The sequence below is a fragment of the Anguilla anguilla genome, chromosome 10 (genome assembly GCF_013347855.1).
Source record: "Anguilla anguilla isolate fAngAng1 chromosome 10, fAngAng1.pri, whole genome shotgun sequence".
Lineage (NCBI taxonomy): Eukaryota > Metazoa > Chordata > Actinopteri > Anguilliformes > Anguillidae > Anguilla > Anguilla anguilla.
Window position 1 is genome coordinate 1,348,088 of NC_049210.1, and position 12,050 is coordinate 1,360,137.

Here is a 12,050-nt window from a genome sequence, read left to right on the forward strand (position 1 = left end):
ATTGAAATTGCATATATATATATATATATATATATCGAGTTAAATATTACAGGTTTCAAGCTGTAACGTTTGCACTTAGTCGTTAATAACGACTGCCTGCAAATCCGAGTGCGAACTAAATCGAACCAAATCTTCCACCATTAATCTGCTGGAGAAAAAAACCCATTAGGTTGTACATACACGAATTCCTGCAGGAATATATCATTTCCTCTATTTAATGACGCATTGGGCTAATGCAGATGAAAGCAGACAGATTATCCTGCTCGCGCGGCTGCTATTCACGCGGGCCCAATATCACAACCGCTTCAGGTGCTTCTGTCTCTAATCACTATTACCATTATCATTTAGTTTTACTACTACAACAATTATTCTAAGTTAATATTTGACTTTGGGTTTTTATAAAAACGTGGATATAGTCACAATAACATCCGCAATACTTACAGTCATTACAATATTTATAACGATGGCTATAATAAGATTATAGTAGTAGTGTTGAAAAGTAGGAGAGAGTATTTTTTTATATTTGCTTCGACTGATACAGGGGTTTCCTGACCCGAACATCAAGGGCTTGCCGATCTCCCGAAGCCCCCTCTCGAGCTTTATGCGCGAGCGCGGAGCGCGAGATCTGAGCCGGGGGACGCTGCTGTGTAAGGTGTTATCGGCTTAAAGAACACAGGAGCACCCCTCGCGGTGCAAACGGGTTTGCGTGACAGTTGTTGCATGCGCATTGCACGCCTCTGCCGTTAAATTCGACCATGCAGAATTAGACCGCATCATTTGCCGACCGCTTCCATCAAGACTGGACTGAAGCTCAGGTGAGTCACTTCACCGCTGGCTTAGCACAGCGTTAAGGGCGATAATGCTGTTGAGGAAGGGTGTTTGTCAGATCCAATTGTCAACATAATGGAACGAATAAAAAGGTGATGGGTAGCCCTGGATTCAACGCAAGTCTTCGCTGTTTGTAGAGCAGGGCTGATCGAATGCCGAGATTTCCGCACCAGTTCAGATGTATATGCAGCTAATAGCAAAAAGATCGAACCGAGTCATTTGTGCGATTTTTAAAACGGGAACTGTTACGCATATGCAAATGAGATATTAACTGCGGTATTCCATCTAAAATGTATTCCGCGGTATAATTTTTGCACCCAATTCCCGTGACTTGGATAATTTGTATAACCTTACACGCACGCACGCTCACGTGTACGAAAATGACGACGGGACTGCAACTGGGAAGCATGTACGGTTCGAGTCATCTTCTGAACGATTCCATAAACGCACTAACACAGTCATCTTATGCTCCATATCTTTTCTGACAAACTGCTGAGCCCTCGGGGTGGGGAAGGGGGAATGGGGAAGGGGGGGGGGTGCTGAGATTCTGAGGTGACTAGAGGTGCAAAGTTGTTGATTTAAAGTGGCAATGCATCGCGCAATACACCCATTAATTAATGTCTCTTTTTGTGAGTTGATGGGCGTAAGTGGTGGATTGAGTTGTGCGAGGTGCGTTCTGCACCGCTGTCCCTCCCCCGCCGCTGTCTCCTGTGCTAAATGCCCTGCGATCGGTGCAGAGGAGTGGCAGGAGGGTGCTGTAGCTGCGTGTCGGAGCGCGCCCTGCGTTCGCTGTGGGGGGGGGGGGGGGGGGGGGGGGGGGGGGGGGGGGGGGGCGAGGCAGCTGCATGCGAGGCAGCTGCATGCGAGGCAGCGCTCCTCAGTGCCCCGGCCGCCAGCGCAGGGGGGGTAAAGGGGGGGGGGGGAGCTCAGGCCGGGTCCATAGTGGGACCGGGCTGTGGGCACCTTCTGGGGTTCCTCTCAGAGCAGTGAATAGGCGGTTGTAGCCGGTGCAGTTTGTTTTGGCGGGCGGGCTGGGGTTGGGGGCCCCCAGCCAGACCCTCTGCGCAGGGGAACCCGAGCAGGCCATGGCTCCAGCTGACCTGGGACACGCCGGGATTCTTCCTGTCTGTCAGGCCACACACCTGGGGCTGTCACAGGAGAAATGGTGCTTTGAAGAGGGGGGGAGGGGGATGTGTGCCAGTTGCCGGTTTTGGGGGCACAAACAGGGGAATGTGTACTCCTCTCCTACAACTGCCCCTCACGTAGGTGCCCCCTGCACTGTGATTGGTCAGCACCTCTGTTCTGCCTGTGCTGTGATTGGTCAGCGTGCCCCTGTGTCCCCTGAGGGATGTGAAAGAGGTAGATGATGGACTGTGTATGTGTGTCTCAGTGAAGGAGGGGAGGGAGAGAGGGAGCAGAGAGCGATGTAAAAAAAAAAGGTAGGAGAAAGACAAAGTGAAATACCATGTGATTCTTAGTGGAAGGATAGGTGGAGGGATGGAGAGGTGGAGTGTGAGGTGTGGGATGGGAAACAGCAGACAGGGTGCAGTAAACTGCTCTGCAGTGTTTGTCTGTCCAGCACACCCTCCTTCCACAGTGGCCTGTCTGCATAGCAAAGAGCGGGAGCTCGCGGAGTGGGCAGAGTGGACAGAGTGACCGATTCTGTGCTGTCTCTTTGGGCTTTATGTCCTCTGTGTGTCCTGCACGGGACAGCAAGCGCACGCACCCGCGTCTGTCATGGGACCATTTCATGTTTCATACGCGATTGCATCGGACTGATGCTCAATGAGTCCACACCGTGGCGGCAAAGCCAGACTCATTACACAGTTCAGAAGGCAGGTACAGGAGCACTAGCCTCGGCTGTTAGAGAGAAAATGTGTGATTAGAACGTTCTGGACTGAACATTCTAATGCTGATGTCACAATCACTGCTGGCAACTGCAACTGAAAACAAGGAAGAGAGAAGAGTGAGAGAGTGAGAGTGAAAGAGAGAGCAACGTTCTAGAACACTACTACACCTACACCTTCACTTCAAAGGGTTCATTCAGGCGGGGAATTGGGAATTGAACCCATGGCCACATGGGGAGATTTGTGTAAGGGTTGAGACTCAGCCGCCCTATGGATTGTGCTATGGAAAGTGAGCTGGATCGATGTGGCATTGTATTTCCTACGCTACAATGACCGGTGTTGTTTTACAGTTGGGCTTTTGCCCCAACCTTAGGGTTAAATATTACATTTCACTCTTTGTAATTTTGGTCAGATTGCTAGGGAATTGTATGTCCCAGAAATTTTTATTGTAGCATCATAGCCAAGGGATGTAGGCTGTTTGTATTTAAAAAATGCTTCATCTAGCTCTTGCAATATTTCCCGAATTGAGCCAAATACAAAAACCATTAATTATTTCCCCACTCTCCCCTAGTAGATGTTCTTTAGCAGAGTGTAAACAGAGCGCTATGGATGAGAATTCTTTCTGTGTTTTCTGAGTCATTCTGAGAGATTGATCTATATTAAACTTTTTCCTTTGATCTCCTCTGTTACTATGGCCACCGATTGTAATAGTAAGAAAAGGGTAAAATCATTTTTCCTCTCAAATTCAGCATATGTGTGTGTATGCATTTATGTGCGTGTGCTCATGTGCGTGCGTATGCATCCATGCTTGTGATTGTATGTGTTCATATTGTGAGTAGTCTATATATACTGTATGTATGCACTTGTGTGTGTGTGAATGTGTGTGTTTGTGCACCTGTGTGCATGCATGTGTATTTGAGTGTGTGAGTATCTGTGTATGTCTATACATGTAAACCTATATGTGTGTGTGTGTGTGTGCCTGTGTGTGTGTGCGTCTGTGTGTGTGTGTGTGCATGCTTGTGTGCATGTGTGTATGTGCGTGTGTGTGTGTGTGTGTGTGCTGTGATGTGCTGCAGGGATCAGCTGCAGAGTGATGTGCTGCAGTGATCAGCTGCAGAGTGATGTGCTGCAGTGATCAGCTGCAGAGTGATGTGCTGCAGTGATCAGCTGCAGAGTGATGTGCTGCAGTGATCAGCTGCAGAGTGATGTGCTGCAGTGATCAGCTGCAGAGTGATGTGCTGCAGTGATCAGCTGCAGAGTGATGTGCTGCAGTGATCAGCATGGTCCTCATTACTGCAGCTCTGGAAACTCTGTGGTCCCGCAGCGATGAAAGAGGCTGCTGCTCCTGTGGGAGCTCAGGAGGGTTTATTCAGAAGATCAGTGTGACAGATAATGCCCCCCACCAGGCCTTCACAGCTGTGCCTTCACATGTCCAAAGGCTGACATGTGCATAAGTTAGTGCTGTGGAAAATCAGGCTGCAAACGTAGAACAGGCCGCAGACCTCTCTGTGATAAAACCACAGCCGCTTCTGCTTCTCATAATAGTAATAATAATAATAATAATAATCTTAAATGAATGTATTTTCATACCTAGTTTTCAAAATATTCACGCGTGTTTGACGCACAGAAATTAGCCTGATTCCAGTTCACTGGGACAGACCCTAGACAGCGCGTGTTCCGCGCGCGGACAGGGGCGAGATTAACGGGGTTGAAATGATGTGCGAAACATAAATAATGTAGAAGAAAGCCATTGTTCCCGCCTTACGGTCGCACGGAGAAAGCGGGGGATCGATGGCTGTATATCTGAGCAGGAGGGTAATAACGGAGGTCCTGACGGCGGCGGCGGCGGCGTGTTGCCGGGGTGATGGACGCGAGCGCGTCCTGGCGCACGCGTCCCGTCTCTGACAGCTTTATCGCTCAGATGATCGCGTTTCAGGATTCAATGAAGGCTGGAATTACCGGGAAGGAGTCGCGTTTACCTCTGGGAGCGAGCGAGTGCGACTGGATCTGCGTGTCCCGGAGGAGGAGGCGGCGCTGCGGTCCGCGCGCGGATGTGTCCCTGGCGCGTGACAGATGGCCGCGCAGATGGATCCGCCGGCCCTTTCCTTCGCACGAACGCGGGGGATCGCCTTCCTGGCCGCGCGCGCTCAGGCCCCGCCAACTCCTGAGGCTCCAGACAGCGGAGATAATAATAATAAAAAGGAACAAAAATAAAACGATGGATCCGACTTACACAAGCACTTTTTTTTTTTTATAAACTCAAAGATGCTTCTCAGAGCAGCCAAGGAAAACAAGAGGCTTATGAACTAATAAAACAGGTGACAGAAAGAGACGGGCAAGGCAAAAACAGGAGGCCTGACAACACAGCTAAATGAGAAAGAGGATGCAGAGGAGAGCCGGATGGAGTGAGTGCTGAGATTTAAAGGTGTTAACAGAGGACAAAGGAGGAGATGGAAGTGAGGAGGGGGCAGCCCTGGGTCTGAAAAGGTGATGTTGGGGTACAGAGAACAGTGTGATGTTGGGGTACAGAGTGCAGTGTGATGTTGGGGTACAGGGGGTACAGGGGGTACAGGGGTACCTGAACTCACTGGTCATAACTGGAACACAGGTAAGGTCACATGGCCACAGGCTCAGGTGCAGCATTTCACTCTGAATGGCTGAAAACAGGAAGACCACAGAAGGAAGATAAGCACAGGCTTTTCAGAACAAATCATTTCAGCCCTACAGGGCATCAAGAAGTTATCCCGAGCTGAAAAAGCCCAATCCCTATCTGCCAAACCAGATGAGACTTTAAAAAAATCCCCTTTCACACTCCAGTGAGGGAGGGCGGGTGGAAATGGCCGTTTGTGTAAATCTAAAAACCCCTTTTGCAGAACAATTTCCTGTAAAGTTGACACAAGGAAACGCTTTTGGTAAATGAGTCATCTGCGTACCAGCGGCAGGCTAGCGTTAGCGCTCTTAGCCTTTCTGAGTCCGGACTGAAAGCAGGAAAGCTGGTTACTCTCCTCAGACGTCCGCAGACGCTTCTGCTCACACAAATCTAAAGGACAGGTGAAAATACAGCAGAGAATGAGAGCAGAGAATTAGCCAGAACACCGTGTCCCAGCGCGGGCTCCCCCAGGGCAGATTAAAACGCGCAGCAGCGCATCCAGACTGGGCTGAAACGCGCAGCAGCGCATCCAGACTGGGCTGAAACGCGCAGCAGCGCATGCAGACTGGGCTGAAACGCGCAGCAGCGCATGCAGACTGGGCTGAAACACGCAGCAGCGCATCCAGACTGGGCTGAAACGCGCAGCAGCGCATGCAGACTGGGCTGAAACGCGCAGCAGCGCATGCAGACTGGGCTGAAACGCGCAGCAGCGCATCCAGACTGGGCTGAAACGCGCAGCAGCGCATCCAGACTGGGCTGAAACGCGCAGCAGCGCATGCAGACTGGGCTGAAACGCGCAGCAGCGCATCCAGACTGGGCTGAAACGCGCAGCAGCGCATCCAGACTGGGCTGAAACGCGCAGCAGCGCATCCAGACTGGGCTGAAACGCGCAGCAGCGCATCCAGACTGGGCTGAAACGCGCAGCAGCGCATCCAGACTGGGCTGAAACGCGCAGCAGCGCATCCAGACTGGGCTGAAACGCGCAGCAGCGCATCCAGACTGGGCTGAAACGCGCAGCAGCGCATCCAGACTGGGCTGAAACGCGCAGCAGCGCATCCAGACTGGGCTGAAACGCGCAGCAGCGCATCCAGACTGGGCTGAAACGCGCAGCAGCGCATCCAGACTGGGCTGAAACGCGCAGCAGCGCATCCAGACTGGGCTGAAACGCGCAGCAGCGCATCCAGACTGGGCTGAAACGCGCAGCAGCGCATCCAGACTGGGCTGAAACGCGCAGCAGCGCATCCAGACTGGGCTGAAACGCGCAGCAGCGCATCCAGACTGGGCTGAAACGCGCAGCAGCGCATCCAGACTGGGCTGAAACGCGCAGCAGCGCATCCAGACTGGGCTGAAACGCGCAGCAGCGCATCCAGACTGGGCTGAAACGCGCAGCAGCGCATCCAGACTGGGCTGAAACGCGCAGCGCATCCAGACTGGGCTGAAACGCGCAGCAGCGCATCCAGACTGGGCTGAAACGCGCAGCAGCGCATCCAGACTGGGCTGAAACGCGCAGCAGCGCATCCAGACTGGGCTGAAACGCGCAGCGCATCCAGAGCGAATCCTAACCATAAGGAATAAGGAGCCAGACAATGGCTAGTGAAACGTGATAAAACAATTAGCTGGAAGCGTTTGTGTGTGTGATCAAACACAAATGACAAACACGGTGCAGCACTGATCCGCGACGTGCTGAGCTCGGCTGGAACAAGCCCCATTGTAGAGGGTATTTAACAATGCACCATTTTACTGACCGACGGGTCAAAGTGCATTTATTGATGAAATTATTGATGAAGTTATTGACGGATAATAACTGATGACGGTGCAGTGCAGGGGGGAGTGTGGGGGATGCAGTTGAAGTGGCACTCTGTGTGCATGTGTCCTATCAGGCTCGCAGTGCTATCAGTATGCTGGGTGTAGCCCGGTGATTTCCATTGTTGCTTTTGGAGAGCCGCAGAGTGGTTTTTTTTTTCTTCTTCCTGTTGGGAGTCGGCGCCTCAGTTGTGAATTATAATAGTTTATTGCACAGTGAGCCGGCCCCGCCCGGTTTCTGCAGCCTGAATTGGTCGCTGATTTAGAGGGAGAATAAAAACCAGCGGGACCCCGCAACTCCCTAAACGCATGGAACAGTTCCAGGGGCGCAAATTACACCCCTGCCAGCCCCTTGTTGGGCTGCACTTAATTGCAGGTGCTGTCCGGGAGCGTTTAATTTGGAGAACTCTCTACAGTACGCATGAAACACGGGAAAGTCTGCTTCTGTGCACAAACCGCGCTGCTCCAACGACCTGCTCCTCGCTGGGCTGGGAAACATGCAGGGATCACTGTGAGCCCTGTGCTCCTGACACACCTCAGAGCAGGGCTGCTCATCTGGGATCAGCTCTCAGAGCAGGGCTGCTCATCTGGGATCAGCTCTCAGAGCAGGGCTGCTCATCTGGGATCAGCTCTCAGAGCAGGGCTGCTCATCTGGGATCAGCTCTCAGAGCAGGGCTGCTCATCTGGGATCAGCTCTCAGAGCAGAGCTGCTCATCTGGGATCAGCTCTCAGAGCAGGGCTGCTCATCTGGGATCAGCTCTCAGAGCAGGGCTGCTCATCTGGGATCAGCTCTCAGAGCAGGGCTGCTCGTCTGGGATCAGCTCTCAGAGCAGGGCTGCTCATCTGGGATCAGCTCTCAGAGCAGGGCTGCTCGTCTGGGATCAGCTCTCAGAGCAGGGCTGCTCATCTGGGATCAGCTCTCAGAGCTGCTCATCTGGGATCAGCTGTTCATCTGCATCCTAATGGGTGAGGTTAGGATACGGCACAGGAGAAAACCTGAACCCAGATCAGCTCGTGCTGTACAGTGCCCCGCCCCTTTTTCTGCTCAGCTGAAGGACCTGCAGGGCTGACTCACACATGGATGGGGGGGGGGGGGGAGAGGGGGGACAAAGAGAGAGGGAGGGAGGGGGAGAGAGAGAGTGGGAAAAGAAGAGAAGGAGAGGGGAGAGAGTGAGAGGGAAAGAGAGGTAGGGGGAGAGAGAGAAAGAAGGAGAGAGGGAGGGAAAGAAATAGAGAGAGTGCGTGTGTGAGAGAGAGAGAGAGCGAGAGACAGAAAGAGAGCTCAGCCATGATACCTGTTTCTTTGTACCTCGTCACTGTGCTCCTTGGGGTGATGTCAGTTCCTGTAAGTCCTGTAAGAGCCAGATTCGCCAGGGCCAGTGGGGAGGCCTGCCGGGGGGGGGGGGGGGTGCGTTGCCAGCTCTGTACACATCCGCTTGCCTGACATTGCCCACCGTACCGTACTGTGAAATAAAAACATAATGACGCTGACATTCGCTTGTGGCTGCAGCATCAAGGGCTTGTTTTTAAAAACACCAGACCATGCAAGACTGGGACCTGCTTGAGATGCTGAGTACAATCTTGGCAAACAACGTTCCCCGCTGCTGTAGAACTATTTCAAATATGCGGTTCTATTTGGTCTGCCAGGGACATTGATTTAATTAAAATGGAGGCACTAATGAGAAGGAAAATGATTACCGTTCAGGAAGAAGTTCAGAAAAAATAATACACCTTTTTAAATGAATTTGGCCCCAATACCAGCCAAATTATTATTGATTCATTTATCTTGATGTCTTGCATGTTTGCTGCTCTACCTTTTCAGTCTCTTAGCTCACTTTGGTGAAGAAAAAAGGTAGAATTTGCTCACTAATAATATTCCCCTCGTTGGACTGCATGTCTGGCTCTTGTATTCATAAAGCATCGGAGCACAGGAGCGCTGATCTCCCGTCAGTTTAATGCTGAGGCAGGTTAAGCGCGGACGTGCTGTGCGACGCTCAGGTTCTGGCCCTTGGCCCTTTACTCCTGAATGAAAGGGGGAGGGCTCTACGGTGTAATGAAGTGTTACTCGGCAACCTGGGTCTCCAGCAGCGGAGCCCAAGTGCACTGGCCTGATCAGTGATCCCTGAGCATGCCGCTGCTTTATGGCCCTGCGGCCGAATGGGTCTGGGCCGGCTGTTGTGTTCGGTTGGGTCGGGGCGGGGGGGACGGGGGGGGGGCGGGGGGGACGGCAGGTTTTCTGGGCACCCTTTGCGCATGTGGGGGCGCAGAAAAATCCAAAGGCGGTTAATCGATGACAGCGCTTCGCTGTCTGGCGTTTTTATTCCGAGGTGATTCTTGCGCTTGTCTTCCCCGCGTTTCCGATGTGATTTAATTTCGGAGAAAAATAAAATCATAGCAGGGGGCAGTTGATTGATTGTGACTTTATTGTTGCTGTTCAGTGCGGGACGGCTGGCTCCTGAGAACGGGTCGATACGGACCCGACCCTCGCTGTTTGCGCTCCTGGTGAACCTGAGCGTGCTTCACCTGTCCCCTGAAGAGCTGCACGCCAGTCTGTGAGTCTGTAACAGGTGTCTGCAGCCTGAACACGTAAAACAGCACAGACTGGAGGTCAGCTTCAGCTGTTCTCTCACGTGTGGAGTTTCGTCTGGACAGTTACACCCGGACAGCTACACCTGGACGGCTACACCCAGACAGCTACACCTCGATAGCTGTACCTGGACGGCTACACCCAGACAGCTACACCTCAATAGCTGTACCTGGACGGCTGCACCTGGTGCAGCTCATGAGACGGCGCTGCACGGCTGCATGCCAGATGAATAATTAGTCTGTGTGAGCGAACCTCTGGGAGTTGCATTGATCTGCGAATCTCATTAACCCACTTTGCAGAAGCTGCGTGATCGAGTCCAGCGCAGTCATGTTTAACCCTGCATGTTTCGCCTCCAGCGCAGAGCCTCACACGCGCGTGTGTAGAACCAGACTGAGGGCTGTGGAGACGTGAGGACGGCGTGTGAGTGGAGCAGCCGTTTAAAAGGACAGCAGACGTCACCGTGCTGGGGATGCCTGGGAGTTAGGCTTCTGCTCACCCGTATGAGCTTCCAGCTGGGGAACAAAAAGTCTAAGATGGGGTTGTGCGGTGTGCACACTCAGAAGACCCTCCTGGCTGTTGTTTGGGGTCTGCAGGGGATCATGGCGTGTGCAGCAGAACCTCACAGATACTCACTCATTCCAGGATGGGCGCTGTTCCAGAACGCACCGCTTTTAACAATCCGTTCTTTATTCTAATTCTTTCTTTGCCGTACTGCTACATTAATGCAGCCTTATTATTATTATTTTTTAATTAAAAAAAGAACAGGCTGCTCCTGTTTTGAAGCCATAAACCTGCAATAATCCGCTTGCGTCTCCCAGGTGTGTCTGTGGTTCAGCTGCTCTGCACTGAAGCACAGGTGACTTGCTCTCGGTGCTGCCGTTGAAACACAGGAACGTGTAGAAAGGTTACGCTCATTAGCTCAACCCCCCCAAATCCCTGGGGCGTTTCCTAATCTCGCATTCTATTTTTGTTTACCCCGGGGAAGGGGGGGGGGGGGCTGACCTAGTTCCTGGCACACCCTCCCCCAATACCATGGTGTGTCTGTAAAATGGCCCCACCCCACAATGCATCAGTTAAACCAGAGGTAGGAAATCCAGCTCCAGGAAGAGAAAGTCCTCCCCCAGTATTTCGCTCCTGTCACCTGGATTTGCTAATTAGCACAGCCCTTCAGCCAGCGGGCAGAGCTAATTAGTGAAATCGGCTGGCTGAGTTTGATGGGTGGAAGAAACACTTGGAAGGACAGTTACCTTCTGACCCCTTTCCACCTCTGCATTAAATCGTCAGTGTTCCTGTTTACGGCGTTCCTTGCGGCACAAACCCGATTGGCCCCGTCTCTTCATTTCTGATTGGCTCTCCTGAGCCCTGGGGGCGCTGTCATGGGGGAGGAGTCTGAAGTGAAGATGGTCATGCTGTGGAGTAACGGACAGTGTGTTTTAAAAACAGCAGCAGCAGCAGCAGCGCTTTGGGGCTTCAGGGTGCTCGCCCTGTGAAGGCTCTGTGTGGGCGAACACCCAGGTCTGGTGTCCTCTGTGCCAGCTGTGCCAGCTGTGGCATTAATTTGGCATTGATTTGACTGTGGCTCACAGTCTGTTTGCTGAAAGCTGTGGGCGAAGCTTCTTCCTGTGGTTACCGTGGCGAGCGCTCACCTTGTGACTGCAGGGGTAGCGGAGGGGGTGCAGAGATAGCCGAGCTGGTGAAGGACGGGACGTTTTAAAACAACATTTCCCCCCTTTTTTCTGGCGAGCTTGGAAACGGCAGCTCTGCCTTTCAGAATACTGCTGTGTCACCTACACCTGCGCACGTAGCACTGCAGAGAGGAAGAGTGTGCAGTCCTGCCATGCGCTCACCTGCATGCTAATGCCTCAGCTGCATGCTAATGCCTCAGCTGCATGCTAATGCCTCACCTGCATGCTAATGCCTCACCTGCATGCTAATGACTCACCTGCATGCTAATGCTTCACCTGCATGCTAATGACTCACCTGCATGCTAATGCTTCACCTGCGTGCTGATGACTCACCTGCGTGCTAATGACTCACCTGCGTGCTAATGACTCACCTGCGTGCTGATGACTCTTTTCAGCTCTATGTGCTACACACAGGCTGGGCTATGACAGTACCAGCTAGCTCCAGTAGGGGGCGGAGCTTATCTCCCTCTGCAGGCAGTTGTTATCCACCTTAAAACTGACGCAATTGGATTCTGCAGCTCTGGATTTATCGACATGGCAAACGCATGGCGGCTCGGGTTCGAACCTGTGATGCTGCAGGGGTCGGACTGTGTTCCTGATGAAAGGCCTTCTCTGACCGAGTCACAGGAGCCTGCACCCCCTTTCTCTCC

General features: G+C 52.4%; 1 protein-coding gene across 1 annotated transcript in view; it reads left to right on the top strand.

The window, feature by feature from the left end:
• Positions 1–562: 562 nt before the first annotated feature.
• LOC118237081 (rabphilin-3A-like) overlaps positions 563–12,050 on the top strand; it is a 31,244-nt gene continuing 19,756 nt past the window's right edge. The window contains exon 1 of the mRNA XM_035435503.1: positions 563–815. The gene's annotated coding sequence lies outside the window, so the exon portion shown is untranslated. The remainder of the gene's footprint in view (positions 816–12,050) is intronic.